At 35.4% G+C, this 17,315-nt stretch overlaps 1 long non-coding RNA gene across 2 annotated transcripts in view; it reads right to left on the bottom strand.

The window, feature by feature from the left end:
* Positions 1-7,419: 7,419 nt before the first annotated feature.
* LOC148109707 (uncharacterized) overlaps positions 7,420-17,315 on the bottom strand; it is a 156,811-nt gene continuing 146,915 nt past the window's right edge. For both annotated transcript variants that reach the window (XR_015725089.1, XR_015725090.1), the window contains one exon: positions 7,420-7,655. This is a non-coding gene — a long non-coding RNA (uncharacterized LOC148109707). The remainder of the gene's footprint in view (positions 7,656-17,315) is intronic.

The following is a 17,315-nucleotide window of genomic DNA, read 5'->3' as shown; positions in this document are numbered from 1 at the left end:
GTGTGTGTGTGTGTGTGTGTGTGTGTGTGTGTTATATGGGGAAGTAATTCACTCTACTGCCACAAGGTTAGTTCAAATCACTTTGCTCTGGACTCACTGCTGCAACAGGTTCTTACTGACTTCCCTGCTTTCCTCTCCCGCCTCTACCTCTATCATTTCTCCATTATTGCCGAAGCAATCTAAAACACAAATATCATATCTCACATGTATTTACACTAACGGATCTCCAATTGCCCCAATATTCACCCTCCTTAACGAGGGTTACAGGACCCTTCATTGCACAGCTCTCTCACACCTATCCTTTCTAAGCAGCTGCCAGCCACCCCTCTTCTTCACTCTGCACCACTTAATTCAATTACTCCCAATGTCCTGAACATCTGCAGCCTCCCAATACTCAACCTCTTCATGAGTCATTCTCTGAGCAAATCATCATTCTTCTTCTCATCCTCCATCATTTGTCTGGAGAAACAGGTGTACTATTAACATCTCAGCCTGTGTGAGTAGCCTTCCTTGAATATCATTGTTAAACATACTCAAGCACACGTGGTAAATATTGAAGTGCTTCTCCCTTACATGTCCTCTCATATTCTCTATTACCCAACAGTAGATCTTGCTGCTGTATATTATTATTTCCTATTTACTCATCTGGATATGTCGCTAGACTCTCAGTATAATGAGGCAAGCATAGTTTTGATCCCATTTATCCTTATACATAAGGTATCCAGCACAGTACACAGCACACAGTAGAGTACAATAAATATTTGTTAAATGAATAAATCAAGTATCTAGGCAGGTGTTATTTATAAGTCATGTAATACTCATAATTACGAAGACAATTTGAGAAACTGTAATACAATGATCCTTTTTCTTAGGAAGAATTTCTAAGACAGAGAAGCTTGCAAGTGTAGGAGAATGAAGCCACATAAATAATTTATGAGTCCCAGGGCAAAGTTCAATATATGCCAACCTCTGCATGTAATTTGCATGGTAAAACTGTCTGCCAATAGACCCCAAATCCAACCCTCCATTTCCTTATACCACAAGATGCTCTTTTTTTGGTGTTCTGTTTCAGATATTTTGTGAAAAATTGCAGCATTAGTATTTATAATGGCAAAACTAGATAGAAAACTACTAGTACTATTATCAATTAATGAAACCTACAAATAAGCAAACAGTGAAGAACTTAATAATGAAAGCGTTAATCTACAATTGCTTTGAAAAGTACCTGTAAAATTTTCTCCTTCAAATTTTGCGACCAACAATGTTATGAGAGAAATAACATGGTGTTACAATAAGAAAGGTTATAAAACGTTATAGCCCTATATTTTAGAGTGACCTGGGTTGTAAAAAGATACAAGGAATTCTCAAAACTTTTTACAGCGATATACTGGGAGCTCTACATGAAACTGGTAAAGTATTATTGATAGAAAAGAAGATAGTTTCATTTTTTGTATGATGTTTATGTAATTTTACCTGGCACTGATATTTATCGATGTAATTCAGATTTATAAATGTAACAAATGACTTAGAAAAAAGAACCACATATCAATTTCCAGTTAGATTTATCAAGACTTTGCAGTAATGTATCACATATCCTTCAGACTCAGAGTCCATCATGTTTACCTTTTAGATCTCCAAGTCCTGTGTGTATTTCTTGCACAATGTGTTTGTTCAATTAGGTTGAAATTAAATATACAATAAGAAATTAAAAATGTTTCTACAGTGATTTATAATCTTTTAAAAAAAATTTATAAAAATATTTAGAAAATGTGACCTATATGGTCTATATGACCCAGCAATTAAAACATAGAGTACAGTCACCTGAAACAATGCACAAATCCAGAGGATGCATAAACCTAATTTAGCAGCTTCTACAAATGAAAAAGTCCAAGTGTATTGAAGTATTCAGATCACAGGTACTGGAGTCTGATGGCCTGGTTCTAGTCCCAGCTCCATCACTTAATAGGCAACGTTACAGTTTGTAAGCATCAGCTGCTTCATTTGAAATAAAAGTGTCCATCAGTAGATAAATGGATAAAGAAGAGATAGTATATACATACAATGGAACATTATTCAGCCATAAAAAGAATGAAATATTGCCATTTGTGACAAGACTTAAAGGGTATTTGCTAAGTGAAATAAGTCAGATGGAGAAAGACAAAATACCATATGATTTCACTTATATGTGGAATCGAACAACAACAAAACAACCAACCAACAAAAAGCAGAAACAGTCTCGTAAGTATAGAGAACAAACTGATGGTTGCCAAAGGGGAAGAGGGTGGGGCATATGGGCAAACGGGAGAAGGTGAGTGGGAGGTACAGGCTTCCAGATACAGAATGAATAAGTCATGGGGATGAAAGCACAGCACAGGGAATATATAGTCAATTGTATTGTTAAAAAAAAAAAATAAGAGTATATGAACACCGACCCCACCCCACAGGTTTGTTCTGAGTATAAATATAGCAATGAACACAGCATGTTTAGCAAAAGACCTGGCAGTCAGAAAGCTGTTAGATATACTCCTTTACCTCTTTCCTTTTCAACTTGTAGAAGGAAAATTGTCTATAAATAGCAAAGGTAACAAAGCTACTGTGTACCATGCAAATATAATTTTGAGTAATATAATTTTGAGAAAACAGGTGCCCTTATTAACATAGGCATTAATATCAGAAAGTCTGAAGCCCAAACAAACTGAGAGACCTAAAGTAAGTCATTTAAATTTGGATTTTCTGTTAATTGGGGCAAAAATAGCTATTTTGCCTGATTTAAATTAATTGCTATTAGAATTTTAAATATAAAGTATTAAACAAATGAAATGGACACAAAGCCCACTCTAGACTGTGACAGTTTGTACTCAGTGACCTGGAATGTTAAATTGCTACGACACATCACAGATATTGAAAATATGGAAGGTAAGAGCCAGATAAGTGGAAAATTAGTTCTTGAAATAATGTTTGTTCAGGTTGTTAAAGCAAGTTCATTTTTTCCCTCAGGCAGATATTTTGAAGGTTGTACTAGCTTCATTTTCTAGAGAGACGGGTAGAGAACAGGAAGTTAATCATATCTGTTCATGTGTCATGTACCTCAGGAGATGCTCAATAAATATTAATTGAAGAAGATGATATTGCAAGGACTACGTTTAATACAATTGATTCATAGAAGTCAGCCCTAGGCAGCTATACCAATGTGACTGCACGTTTCCAGCATTTTTTATTTAATTCTCTTTTTGCAAGATCATGTCAAAATGCACATGCTTGCCTGGGATCCTGAGCATCTTTCCCTTCCTTCCTTTGTTCCCCTCTCTCTCCTTCCAGTCTCTGTCTCCTTCCGTTGCCTGTTTATATAGTGTGTAATGAAATCATAGTCCTCTTGGATGGAGAGAACAGTTAGATCAGGTTTAAAACCTGTTCCCTCTTTATAGTTAGCCCTTGAAAATTCTTACCTCGCAAACCTACAAAGTACATGAAAGGACCTGAGCTAATGTTCTCTCCTTCATACTGCCACTTACCATTCACAGAAACTCAAGGCTCCAACAGTCTTTCTGAAAATCTTACTTTGTGGAAAGTACGTGAATGTCGCGACTTACAGACACCACCACTAGACACTCAGCGCGGAGAGAAGCCAGCCCGAAGGCTGGTCAGAATCTTTAGTTCTTAAAAAAACAGACTGACTCCCTAGTACATCATCTCTAACCAATCTATGCCTAAACCAGAACCTGGAATAAATTCTGGCCTTATCTGGCTGCTTCACTACTCCACACCCCTTAGGCCCACACACAAAGGAATACTTTTTATCACATAAAATCATGATCTGAATAACTTCTTTTTAAACTTTTTTTGTTTATCCCCAAGTTTTATTTTTCATAAAATGCAATTAATTAGGGAGGCAAGTCACCGAATTCCAGAGTATAATGTCAAAATGTTTACCATGGGGGCTGTAGCCTTGCTTAGTGGACAAAATAAAACCTAACTAGTAACATTATATTTCATTTTTATATAATTTAATATTGATTTTTTCATGTTTTGTTTTTCGTAAAAGCCTAGGTTTTGGCAAGTTTCTTGAATTATCAGCGATTTCTTAGAGCCCCGGATTTCTGCAATCACAAAAATAAATCAATTCGGCAGACAGACCTTGAGGCCAATCTGAGTGCAAGGAAGAGGGGCCAGCATGAAGAAGATAGCCTGAGAAGGGAGCTCAGGTGTGGAAAAGGAAGTCAAGCTCACAATTAACTATGGTACCTAACAAAATGCTTCAGACTACAGGAACAACCAAAGTTTTCTAGAAGACTAGAAAAGAAGGGGATACTGGTTTTTTAGCTTAGATGAATTTTTATTCACTAATCACTTAGTGATACTAGTGCTATTTGTAGTTGAAAATTTTCTTTATTTACTCTATGGTAGTTTGTCTTAGATTTTCTAGCTCCCCTTCTTCCAGCATGGAGTTTTTTTTTTTGTGTAGATGTTGAGAATAGCCTATTTTTATTTCTTCCTGGATATGCAAGAATCTGTCTCTCTCTGGGTCTGTCTGTCTCTCACACAAATACATCTTCAAAATTGTAACAGTTTACCAGGAAATAACTTGAAACTTATCATTTTGTATCAATTGTTCTGAAGACTTGGTGTATTCCTTCTTTCAAACTTAGATTCAAATTTTCTCCATTTCTAAACAGTTTCCTCAAATTACACATGAAAATTTCTGTTTTTTCTTTTTCCAGCTCTCGTCTTTGGGGGGGGCACATCTCTCATTTTATGAATTTTTAACTTCTTATTCATTTTCAGTTGTTAAGTTTTTCTTTGTCTTGCCTCTCTGGTACTTACTATTTATTCAATTGTGTGGTAGTCTTCTCTTTTTATGTTCATTTCTGTCCCATTTTATTTTCCTCTTCACCCTCTTTTCTGGGCAATGTCAGCTTATTTTTCATGCCCTTCCCCTCCCTGCCATATCAGTTTTGCTTTATTTTCTTTGCATGCTGTGTGCGTGTGTATATGAGAGACAGAGACGGGAGAGATAGGACAAGGAGAGAGGGAAGGTGAGGAACATGAGTGCTTTGGTTTGACTCTTCCTTATTCCTACAGATGTAGGAATTATTCATAATTCCATCTCTTCTCTGGTTGGCTTCATCTTTGGATAAGCCCTTCAATGATGGGATGACTGTAAACTCTTTCATTTGTCTCTAATCTGTAATATCTAACAGGGTCCAGAGAACTTCACTTAGCACCCCATGTCCCCTGATGGGGGACAATGGTGTTGTTTCTGTCCCTCAGGGTGAAGTGCCTGGTCTGGAAATCTGTGGGTTCCTCCAGACCTAGCTGCACCTGCAGCAGCAGGCATGTCTGGTCTAAGCTTGCTCTGACAATACTCCTCTTAGATAGGGCCTATGGTTATAGTGTGTCCTAATTTGATTGAAGAACTTATATATACTTCTCATCCTCTAAGTTCAGAGATGAAAAAGGGGTACACATCCTTATCCTGTCATCTTAAAATGTAAAGTCCCAAGGGTCCTTCCTTAAAGTTCTACCTATAGTTTTAGGACATTTATTGGGATAAAATGGTAAAAAACACAGTTGTCTTTAGACAAAAATCTTCCCTAGGATTATTCATTTGTCTTGCATACTCTGCATGATGCAAACACAATGAAAAGAAAAACAATAGTAGCTATGGTTTCAGTGTACTGTCCAAAGCCTTTACATCCATCAACTCATTAATTTTCACCATCATCCTATGAAATAGAAGTAATTTTAGGTTGAACTATCATTCAAGATTAAGAAAATAGAGGAGGACCTGCAATGTGCAATGTAACAGAGATTATGCTATACTCAGAAACATAACTTGGTCAAAATTATGATTTAATTTTTATTATTGCTAAACATGTTTGAGTCAGATAAAGTGATGGGATCAGTAAGAAACACACCTTCTCTTAGCAACTTTTTTTTTTTTTTTTTTTTTTTTTTTAATAAATATGCCAAGTACTGGCCAGACTTGAGAATGGAGAGACCAGGGAATAGCTAGTGCTTCTGTAACTGACAGGAGCTAAGGGGGTGAAGTTGTACGGGTCAGCCAAGTGCCTGTTGAATGTGTGCTTTGCTTTATCAGAAAAAGCTTTGATGTACAACTCTGCTACTCATGATCTCCTTGATGGGAAAAAGCTAGACAACTGAAACAGAGGCCTAGATCAGCATATTTCTAATGTAACATATACGAATAACATCTGATATACCAGCTATATCCCAATGTTCTCAGTATGATAATCTTCTACCTTGGGGTGAGGAATGAGCAAAGAAACAAAGAAGAGATTGGGGCCATTATCATGTATGCTTTTAAAATATTTTCCATTTATTCACTGCACCCGATATAGAAGCCTCCCCTTCTTTTTTAATTAGATGCCTGGTGATTACAGGTGTTTAATTTGGTTGAAACTTTCAGGTGGTCGAGGAAAAATTAAAATTGGCTCTCCGTTCATAAGTTAGCCCAGAAGCTATTCTGCAATATTTCTTTTCTGTATTATTTTTAACATCAAATTCATACTGATTCATGTGGTGCTTAGCACAACGACTCTTACAAAGAAGAAAATCAATAAATGGGGGGCAATTTGATTAATTGTAAATTACAGTATGGGTTAAGTTAAAGTATTACTCTCTTTGTGGTATTCTGCCTGATCAGAATTTTTGAGCAAGGTAAGTATAAGACTTATCATCATTACATGACTAGAGAAACGAAAACCCATTGAGAAAAGACCCACAAATAGCTTTTTAGACTTCTTGCCGTAGGATATAATGCAGTGGTTAAGATCATAGGCTTTAAAATCAAGCTGACCAATGTTTAAATTCCAGATCTCCCATGCCTTACTGTGAGAATTTAGATATGTTACCCAAATTCTTACAGTCTTATTTTCTTCATCTCTAAGGTAAGGTTAATGATATTTATCTCCAAGAACTTTATAAGGAACATGAGATGAAAAAATGAATTAAAACAACTTTCACTAAGGTCATCCATTTGGTAACAAAGTAAGAGACAGGAATACTATCTAAAACAACTTTAAGTTCAAAAGTCTGAGCAGTTCAAGCTGAGAACAGAGTCCATGAACTTCTGCTAATGCCATTTTGCTTTTTATTGGGCTAGAAGCACTTTTAATTGGGTACCTCTAAGATCTCTTGCTGTACCTTAATATATGATGACGTCCTGATAGGATGACCTATTTCAGCAGTAAAAACAGTTCATTACCCTTTGTCATAACACATCTATTAGGCAAATCAAAGTGTGTTTTTTTAATAACCGAGGTACTGAGTAGATATTTACTAGTGAGTGAGAGAAGGTAATTAAAAATTAGACAAAATACAGCATTCATAAGATGTATCTATCTTAAGCTAAAACATCCTCATAATCTCAGATATGATAGATAATGCATGTGATCCTCTTACCTTCTCTTGGACCATGAACTTGCCTCTCCGGAGCTTCTTCTAGAAGTTTCCAGTCCTTTGACTTCAAGGAAGCTGAAGAACATCTCCAACATCATTTGAGAAAAGGATGATCAATACATTGAGAGTTAGAGCTCTAACCCGTAACCAGATCTGATTCTTTCCATATCTCAGTTTCTTATTGCTATCACCAGAAATGGAGTCCGTGAATCTTTAGTCCATCTTGCACAAGATTTCTGCAAAGAAAGTATAAATTTACTAATAATTAGCTTGTTCATTTTTAAGGAAAATTTACTACAAATGATTTCTTACGTTTGCCACAGCTTTATCATTTTTAAAAAGGACTTTATAACAAAAACAAAAAGGGTATATAACCCTTAAATTCACCCAAGTACATTCTAAATATAAATTATTCTTAGTTCTCTCAAGAGTATCATTTCCTTTTTTTTTTTCTTTTGGTAAAATAATTATCATATATTCTTAAGATAGCTCTTTAATCAAAATCAAACTTGATACCTGGCATTTCAGGCACAATCAATTAAAAGTAACTATTTTTATTATTTGATGTTTTGGGTGATAGAGCATTAAACAGAACTGGTGCTCCTCTAACTGAAAACTAAGGCAATTTGTAAGTCTTTCCCATATCACACTAAGAGTAAGCAAAGCAAAAAGAGAGAGAGAGAGAGAGAAAGAAACCCCTAGATAAGTCACAGACAAGTTCAAAGTCAAGCTTTGCCACTTATCAGCATGTTCATCTTGAGCAAGTGTCTTAACCAGTTTGAACCCCAACAGCCTCACCCAATGTTCTATATGTCAGGTATATTGCAGTGATTAAACAAGATAATTTATATGAGCATTGATCACAGTGCTAAAGAAACAGACACACAACAAGTCTTAGTTATTTTTATTTTGACCCCCCCCCCCTTCTTCTATAGCCATGGTCCATGACACTTGCAAAACTAGAGAAATACATCTATGGAAGCTTGGGATCCTTTTTACACTAAATCCAAATAATCCATTTTAGATCTTGATGAGGGGTGGGGGAGAGACACCCAAATGAGATGAGTTTAACTTAAAATTCCACCTAAAATCATGGTGCCTGGAAAGGATAAAATGACTAAATAGCATCAATTCGATGTTGACAAATTAAAGTTCCTTTCTGTTGAGATCACATATGCCCATCAACAGTGTTGAACCTCCAGAAGGGAGGCAAGGAGACAACTGTACTCCTCATGGTAGGAAAAGAGAGTGAGTGCTAATGGGGTTTCAGGGACTTTAGGAAAACAATGATTACCAATGACTTTTAAATTTAATTCTACTGTTCTTATTGTACCAAAGTTAATGACACATCTTATACTTATTTTGTGTATCTCCTTACTGTGAAAAGCTAGTGGAAAATACAAGCTGCCATAGACATCCAGAATTATCTGTACTGGGCTAATCTTGTCTTAAGCTTCAAGTGAAAGAGTAGCCACAGACAAGCGAGAGGCAAAAGAACCTTGGTCAATAAAAGCGCATGAAGAGCAACACTGATTTTAGTATCTCAGGCAGCTATAGAAAATATTACTCTTTGTAGTGCCATCCCTTTGACTTCAGATATCCATTGCTTGGATTTGGGAGAACAGGACCAACCATGTCATAATATAACATTTGCAGTAGGTTCTGGAAAACCTGATGGCAGAAAGTGACTGGAAAGAAAATCAGCGTCTTCAGGACAGTAACTAATGTTGGTTCTTCTGTAAACTGAACATCAGAAACCTCACAAAAGGCAGGGCCATCAGCAAGAACAGTGATATCCTGAGATTTGTAGCCCATCACTGCTTGAGATGCAGCATTGTACACGTTTGAAGAAAAATATGAAAGTAGATTTCACACAGTAGACAAGAAAAGAATTTCACAGAGCAGAGTGAGATGATTTATGAAGGCTTTTAGTATATTTTAGAAAGAGGAACTTGAGGCTGAACTTCTCACTGAACATGAAGGTATAGACTATGTCAATGCCATTTAATACTCATTTTCATGCTTTCTTCTCAGAGATATGTAGGGAGGAAAACATTTTATGAGCTCTTCTTAGGGTTCTTAGAACTGAAAAGCAAACTTACAAAGACACATTAACAGAAGAAAAGCAGGCACGTTTATTTAATATATGTTTTATATGATAAGAAAGCCTCTATAAAAAATGAAGAACCAGAAACAAGTAGACCTGAGTATTTCTATGCTAGGTTTGAGGAAGAGTGAACATCATAGGAAAATAGGAGATGTTAAGGAGTATGAGGTGTGTAAACTGGGGGAAACTTAGAAAGGTCTGTTTGTGACGATTCTTCTGGGTGTCCCTTTGTCTTCAGACATAAGGGGGCTCCTCTGGGACTAGATGGGGCACATTTCCAGGAGCAGTTTATGACTTGGCTCAGGGAAGAAGGGCAGGGGGAAGGTAAGAGTGACCTGCCTGGATCTACTATCTTCCCAAATTCCTTCAGCTTAAAATATTCAATATTCCAAGGTGCCGTATTTTGAGGTAGCATCTCCTGAATGCCATCATCTAAATCTCATCCCTAGAACAACTTAAAAAAAAAAAAAGTATATTATAGTCTAAACTAGCCACCTGCTCTTTCAAGACCACATGTACCTGTTCTTAAGTGGGCATTTCTGGTATTTACTAATTTGTTCTAGGAGTATGATAAGAGAACATAGAGGATAAAGAAAAATTAATGAAAAATAAATACTTTAAATCGTTGTACTTTTACTGTTATCACACCTTATGCTTTTTAAATGACTCCCAAATACTAAATTTTACTTGGAAAAAAGTTAGTTAATCTAAAGATACTGGCTGCACTGCCGTAAGCACAATTGCCTTGTTTGGCAAGCAGCAAGTATTTCTCTTTAAGTGTTCACCAAACAGCACTATTTAGAGTGAGGAAGTAATTGATACTGCTTTTAAAACATGTTCTCAAATACATATTTTTTAACAGAAAGTCGATTTTTGTAAACTGGATTGTTTTTTTCCTTCTTTTGTAGAAATTGAAGTACAGACAATTGTCATTTTTAAATTTCATCAAAGAAAATGCCTTGTACTCTTTACAATAGAAAAGGCAGACATTCCCCAAACTCAAAGCGAGCTATACTGATTTCATTCCATTTTGAGGCAATAGCAACAAATCTGAAATAATCAGTTATCGTGATGTACTTTAAGCCAAATTTTTGCCAGTGACTTGATTGCATTAATTGATACTTTATTGCAGAGTATCGAGTGTGTCTACTGCTTTTGATATTTTGCTTGAAAATAACAAAGCCTGCCCCAGAGCATAAGAGATGATTTTTTAACAAGGTAAAAATATTATATTCACTATTCTATTTCTTATTTAAAAACCTGTGATTTAGGGAAAAGTGTGCAGTGTATCATGGAAGCCAATCTGCAAAATCAAGTCAATGAGACCTTGCAGGAGCCATAAAGGGTGCAGAAACCATGTTATGTCTTAGATACAGTACAGACCTAGCAAACTTTGTGAGATCATGCAGCATCTGGGTCACTTTGAATCTGTGACTGGAGTTCTAACTTCATCATTTGAACTTTGTTTTCTTCTTAACTACCACAGTGGTCAAGGGTGTAAGAATCATAATTAAGCTTAAGCCTGACCATTATTAGTTGTGGGTCCTCCAAATCATAAAGCATCAGTTTCCTTATCTTTACAATGGAATAAAAAAACGGTAAGTATCTGCCAGGGTTGCTATAAGCTTTAAAGGAGTTACACAGTGGAGAATGTTTACCGTACTTGTTTACACATTCGACACTCAGGAAGTATTAGCAATTGCGCTATAGCAGAGGCAGGAATCGCACATAGAGATCCTCCGCCCATTGTGAGTGTATCTTAACACCCCTCTCCCCATTCTTCTGGGATGATTCTCCCCTCTACCACCACAATATAGGCTGCTTATCCCCCTTTTAGACAGCTGGTAATCTCATTAATTATGAAAGGAAATACACCAGGAAGAAATTCAGGTTTTGTTTTGTTTCTTTTTTGATTGATTGATTGATTGATTTTTATGCAGAGGGGAATAAATTGAATGAAAAATGTTGGCATTGGTTGTATTATGTTGGCAGTTCCTGCATGTAGAAAGAAAGGGAGAGATATGTGTGTTCCTAACCTGAATGCTTTAAGTGAGCTTTATCACTTGAAAAAACAATTTCCATGGCAGCAACAGATTAAAAATGAATACCAATAGTGAGCGTCTACATACATAAGTAGTCTTTCAGTTTATAAATTAATTTTCTCATGTATGACATCGTTTAATTCACATACTCTCCAACTTAGCTATTATTTTCATTCTTATTTACCAGACAAGACAAAGTGTGATTCCGAAGATTAAGTGCCTGGCTCGTTATCCCATAACTAGGGCTTTTTACTTGAAATTCTATACTTTTTTCATACCTAGATTAACACATAATATGCACGTATATATGTACATAATTCATATGTATTTTCAGTGTATGCATACATGCATACATCTATCCCTTTGTGTGTGTGTATAAAGTATGCACACACATCTATATATAAAGAGAGCATATACTATGTGTACAAACATAGTGTATATAAACTGAATACATTTTGGCAAATGTGAACACAGGACTTGGGACTAGCATGAAGATGTCAGCTGTAAAAATAAATAATTCACATATAAAAATTGTATAGAAATTATTAAACTCATTTTCCTGGCTGTCTTTGTCAACTGATTTATAAAATTTATTTTAAGTGACTCAGGTGATTCTCTTATAGAAGCAAATGACTTATTAGGTTCATTTTATTTGTATCCAACTTTCTCAAAGAATACAAGCAATTTTAACAAATTGATTCATTACTTACTCTAAATTGAATTAAAATGATTTCTTGCCTATCCTATGTGGAGGAGGTCACTGGGGTTTTCTTTCCTCTCAAACACAAGTTATGAATCCATTTTCTTTCTTAGATTGATTATATGTGTAAGAAGGGCTTTGAAAAGAATTCAGAAACCATCTCAAAAGAAAATTAACATTTAGATATTATTTTAAGTAAAAACATGAAATTCATTGCTACAATAGGAAATGAAATTATAATTACTGAGCACTAATATGTGAGGTGCTTTCACTGATATTGGCTTTCACTTATATTGCCTAATTTAATCCTAACAACAATATGGTAACCACTGTCCCCATTTGAAAATGAAAGAGTCAGTCACTAAGTTACTCACTGAGCCTACGATGACAGAATCAGTAAATGGCAATTTGGCATTCAATTCCTTATTTTCCTGACTCCATAGACTATTTTTTTGCTACACAAAATTGCTAGCTTCCTTTTTCTTTTAAATTGTCAACACATAACCATTTTTATAAACCAAACAGATGAAGGATTACCATTCTCATATGGCTACTTCTCTATTCTTTCTGGGTTTCCTACTCTGAGTTCTCAGCTCTCAAGAATTTCTAAGTGGGTGCTACTCAATATTATGATGCTATGTGGCAGCTGGAGACAATACCCGCAAGTTAAATTCAACCTCTACCACTCACTAGATTGAGGACTTCGGGAAATTTTCTAGATTTCTCTGAACAAGAAAAAAAAAAAAACCTCTAGATTTCTCTGAACCTCAGTACTCCCAAACTGTGGTATTTCCCAGAGTCTAAGGTCATTTAACAGTTTTGTCCCATACCTACTATGAGTTTTATGTTTCTCACATGGCTTGCTTGACCACACTTCATAAAGTAGATCCATCCCTCCCAAACTTTTATTATTTTTTATCTCAATCCTGGTATATTTCTTGCCATAATTACATTTTAAAATTCTTTCATTTACTTATTATTTTTTGTCTCCACGGAGTTAGGGACTTGGTATGATCATTATCCCATGCCCAGTGCTTAGTACTTTTCCTGGCACACAATCAATACTCAAAAAATATTGAGCTAATGGAGAAATTATTGAAATCGCTGGTATCCAATCTGAACCAAGTCGAAGAGACAACATTAATAGATAATTTCCTTAATCTTATTCTGGTCTGAGTGTGACACATATTATAACTCACTTGTCTGTGAGGTGAAACATTTATATTGATTTAGAGTGATAAGATCTGTGATTTTCCTGATGTAAATCTGTTTCTTTTTTTTTTTTTTTTAAGATTTTATTTATTTATTCGACAGAGATAGAGACAGCCAGCGAGAGAGGGAACACAAGTAGGGGGAGTGGGAGAGGAAGAAGCAGGCTCACAGCAAAGGAGCCTGATGTGGGGCTCGATCCCATAACGCTAGAATCACGCCCTGAGCCGAAGGCAGACGCTTAACCGCTGTGCCACCCAGGCGCCCCGTAAATCTGTTTCTTAATGGTGTGACCACACAAAAAAATTTTTCTAAATGTTCCATGAAAAAACAAAATAATTCAAAAAGTGATGTATAATATTATTGGGGTCTCTTAGAAAAACAGAATAAAAAAGAGGGTCTAAATAAAACTAATTTGTTGAGTAGAGACTACTGTTTGAGAGTTTATTTCTGAGCAAAACTAAGTAAACTCTTCAAGATATAGTAACAGGATATTAAAAAGCTTAACATTTTAAAGACTAAGAGGCACCGCTCTTATTCAACATAGTATTGGAAGTTCTAGACCGAATAGGCAAGACAAAGGCATCCAAATCAGAAAGGAAGATGCAAAATTATTATTATTTACAAACGATATGATCTTACATATTAAAAAAAATCCTAAAGATTCAACCAAAAAGAAATTTTTTTTTTTGTAACTCTTCAGCAAATTCAGTAAAGTTGCAGGATATAAAATCAGCATACAAAAAACCAGTTGTATTTCCATAAGCAGTAACCACAAAATATCTAAAAAAAAAAAAAAAAAGGAAACCATCCAATTCACAATAGCATCAAAACCAATAAAATATGCAGGAATAAATTTAATCAAAAAAGTGAAATATCTTTACAATGAAAACTTCAAGCCTTTGATGAAAGAAACTGATGAAGACACCAATGAAAAGATACCTGTGTTCATGGATCAGAAGGATTATTGTTAAAATGCCCATACTACCCAAAGCTATCTATAGATTCAACGCAATCTCTTTCAAAATTCCAATGGCATTCTTTACAGAAATAGGGAAAAAAGCATCCTAAAATTTGTATGGAATCACACACATACAAAAACAAAAACAAAAACCCAAATAGCCAAAGCAATCCTGAGAAAGAAAGACAAAGCCAGAGATATCACACTCTGTGATGTCAAACTATATTACAAAGCCACAGTAATTAAAATTGTATGGTACTGGCATAAAAATAGACATACAGATCAATAAAACAGAGAGCTCAGAAATAAAGCCCTATATATACAGTTAATTAATATTTGATAAGAGAATAGAGAATATTCAGTGGGGAAAGGATGGAATCTTCAACATATGGTGCTGAGAAAACATGAAGAAAAATCAAACTGGACCCCTATCTTATACCACGCACAAAAATTAACTCAAAATGGATTAAAGAAGTAGACATAAGACCTGATATGATAAAACTCTTAGGAAAAAACATAGAGAAGAATCTCCTTGACATTATTAATCTTGGCAATGATTTTTTTTAAGAATCCTACTAGGTATCTAATTTTATTTTATTTTTTAATTATATTATGTTAGTCACCATACAGTAAGTACATCCCCAGTTTATGATGTAAAGTTCCATGATTCATTACTTGCGTATAACACCCAGTGCACCATGCAATATGTGCCCTCCTTAATACCCATCACCAGCTTATCCCAATCCCCCACCCCCCTCCCCTCTGAAGCCCTCAGTTTGTTTCCCAAAGTCCATAGTTTCTCATGGTTCATTCCCCCTTCTGCTTACCCCCCCCCTTTCTTCTTCCCTTTCTTCTCCTACTGATCTTTCTACTTCTTATGTCCCATAAATGAGTGAAATGATTTTTTAGGTCTGACACCAAAAGCAAAAGCAACAAAAGCAAAAATTTTAAAAATCAGACTACATCAAACTAAAAAGCTTCTACACGGCAAAAGAATCAATAAAATAAAAAGGCAACTTAGAAAATGAGAAAATTTTTACAAACCGTGTATCAGATAAGGGGTTAATATCCAAAATATAGAAAGAATTCATACAACCGAATAACAAACAAAGAAAACAAGCCAGTTAAAAAATAGGCAGAACTGAACAGACTTTGTTTCCAAAGAAGACATCCATGTGGCAAACAGGTACATGATTATATGCACAGCATCATAATCAAGGAAATGCAAATCAAAATCACAGTAAGATATCACCTGACAGCTATTCGAATGGCTGTCATCAAGACAACAATGACAAGTGTGGGTGAGTTTGTGGAAAAAAGGGAAATCCCATGCACTGTTGGTGGAAATGCAAAATGGTTCAGCCGCTATGGGAAACGGTATGGAGGTTTCTCAAAAAATTAAAACTAGAACTACCATATGATCCAGTACTCCTATTTCTGAGTATATATCTGAAGGAAATGAAAATAAGATACTGAAAAGATATCTAAACTGTTAAATGCATTGCAACATTATTCATAATAGCCAAGATATGGAAACATCCAAAGCATCCATCAGTGAGTGAATGAATAAAGACAATGTGGTATACATACAATGGAGTATTATTTAACCATAAGAAAGAAGGAAATCTTGCCATTTGCAACATAAATGTATCTTGGGGCATTATGCTAAGTAAGGTAAGTCAGACAGACAAAGACAAATACCGAACGATATCACTTATATGTGGAATCTAAAAAAGCAGAACTCAAAAACAGAAGAAAATGGTGCTTACGGGGGTGGGGAGGGGATGGGGATTTGGACAGAGATTATTTAAGTGTACAAACCTGCAATTAGTAGATAAATAAGTCCTAGAGATCTAATACAGAGCATAGTAATCACAAAGTTGCAAAGAGACTAGATCTGACTTGTTCTCAACCACAAAAAAGAAATGATAATTATGTGATAACAGTGGTTGCTCATGCTGTGATGGTAATCATATTCAATATACAGATGTATCAAAACAACACGCTGCATACCTTAAACAATGTTATAGGTCTCAATTAAAAAAGATAATATTGCCAACATCTCTTAAATCATGAACTGTAGCTTTAAAATACTAAAGCTGTTCCTCAGAAAGTTAGCCAATTCAGTCAGTAGACCTGTGGAATCATTTTTAGAACTACCTGAATAAAAGTTAGAAGGTTTAAAGTATTAACTTGAGAGTAGAACCAAAAGAAACTGTATTACCAAAACCTGAAAGAAATAAGACAGTCCCTCAGTAAAACTTTAAGTCATTATTGTCCCAGTATATAATAAGTTTTCCCAGGGGTAATAATTATTGACTATCTTTATATAGTAAGACACCAAACAATGTCAATATTACATCCATTTTAAATAAAGAGACTAAGTGAAGTACTGTGTTTGAATTAGGCACTTCAGCAAAGTGAGGGATATAGAGTTTATTAATTGTACTTGGAAATCTTGAAGGAACCTATAACTTTGATAATTTGGTTACAGGTAAAACAAATATTATAATAAATAGTCCAAAGGATGACTAGATCCTTTTTCTATAAAAACAATCATAATAAGTCTGCGCATTCCTCAAGTTTCAGTTTTATTACCGAGAAAGATTAGGTAACAGTTTAGAAATGTCAATATGAATTCTTTTTTTTTTTTTAAGATTTTATTTATTTATTTGACAGAGAGATTCACAGCCAGCGAGAGAGGGAACACAAGCAGGGGGAGTGGGAGAGGAAGAAGCAGGGTCCCAGCGGAACAGGGAGCCTGATGTGGGGCTCGATCCCTGGACCCCGGGATCACGCCCTGAGCCTAAGGCAGACTCTTAACGACTGAGCCACCCAGGCGCCCCAAGAAATGTCAATATGAATTCTAATGGACTC

Source organism: Ursus americanus, chromosome 7 (genome assembly GCF_024610735.1).
Source record: "Ursus americanus isolate L20-20 chromosome 7, mUrsAme1.1.p, whole genome shotgun sequence".
Lineage (NCBI taxonomy): Eukaryota > Metazoa > Chordata > Mammalia > Carnivora > Ursidae > Ursus > Ursus americanus.
Note: the sequence above shows the minus strand (reverse complement) of the source record. Positions and strands in the feature narration are given on the sequence as shown.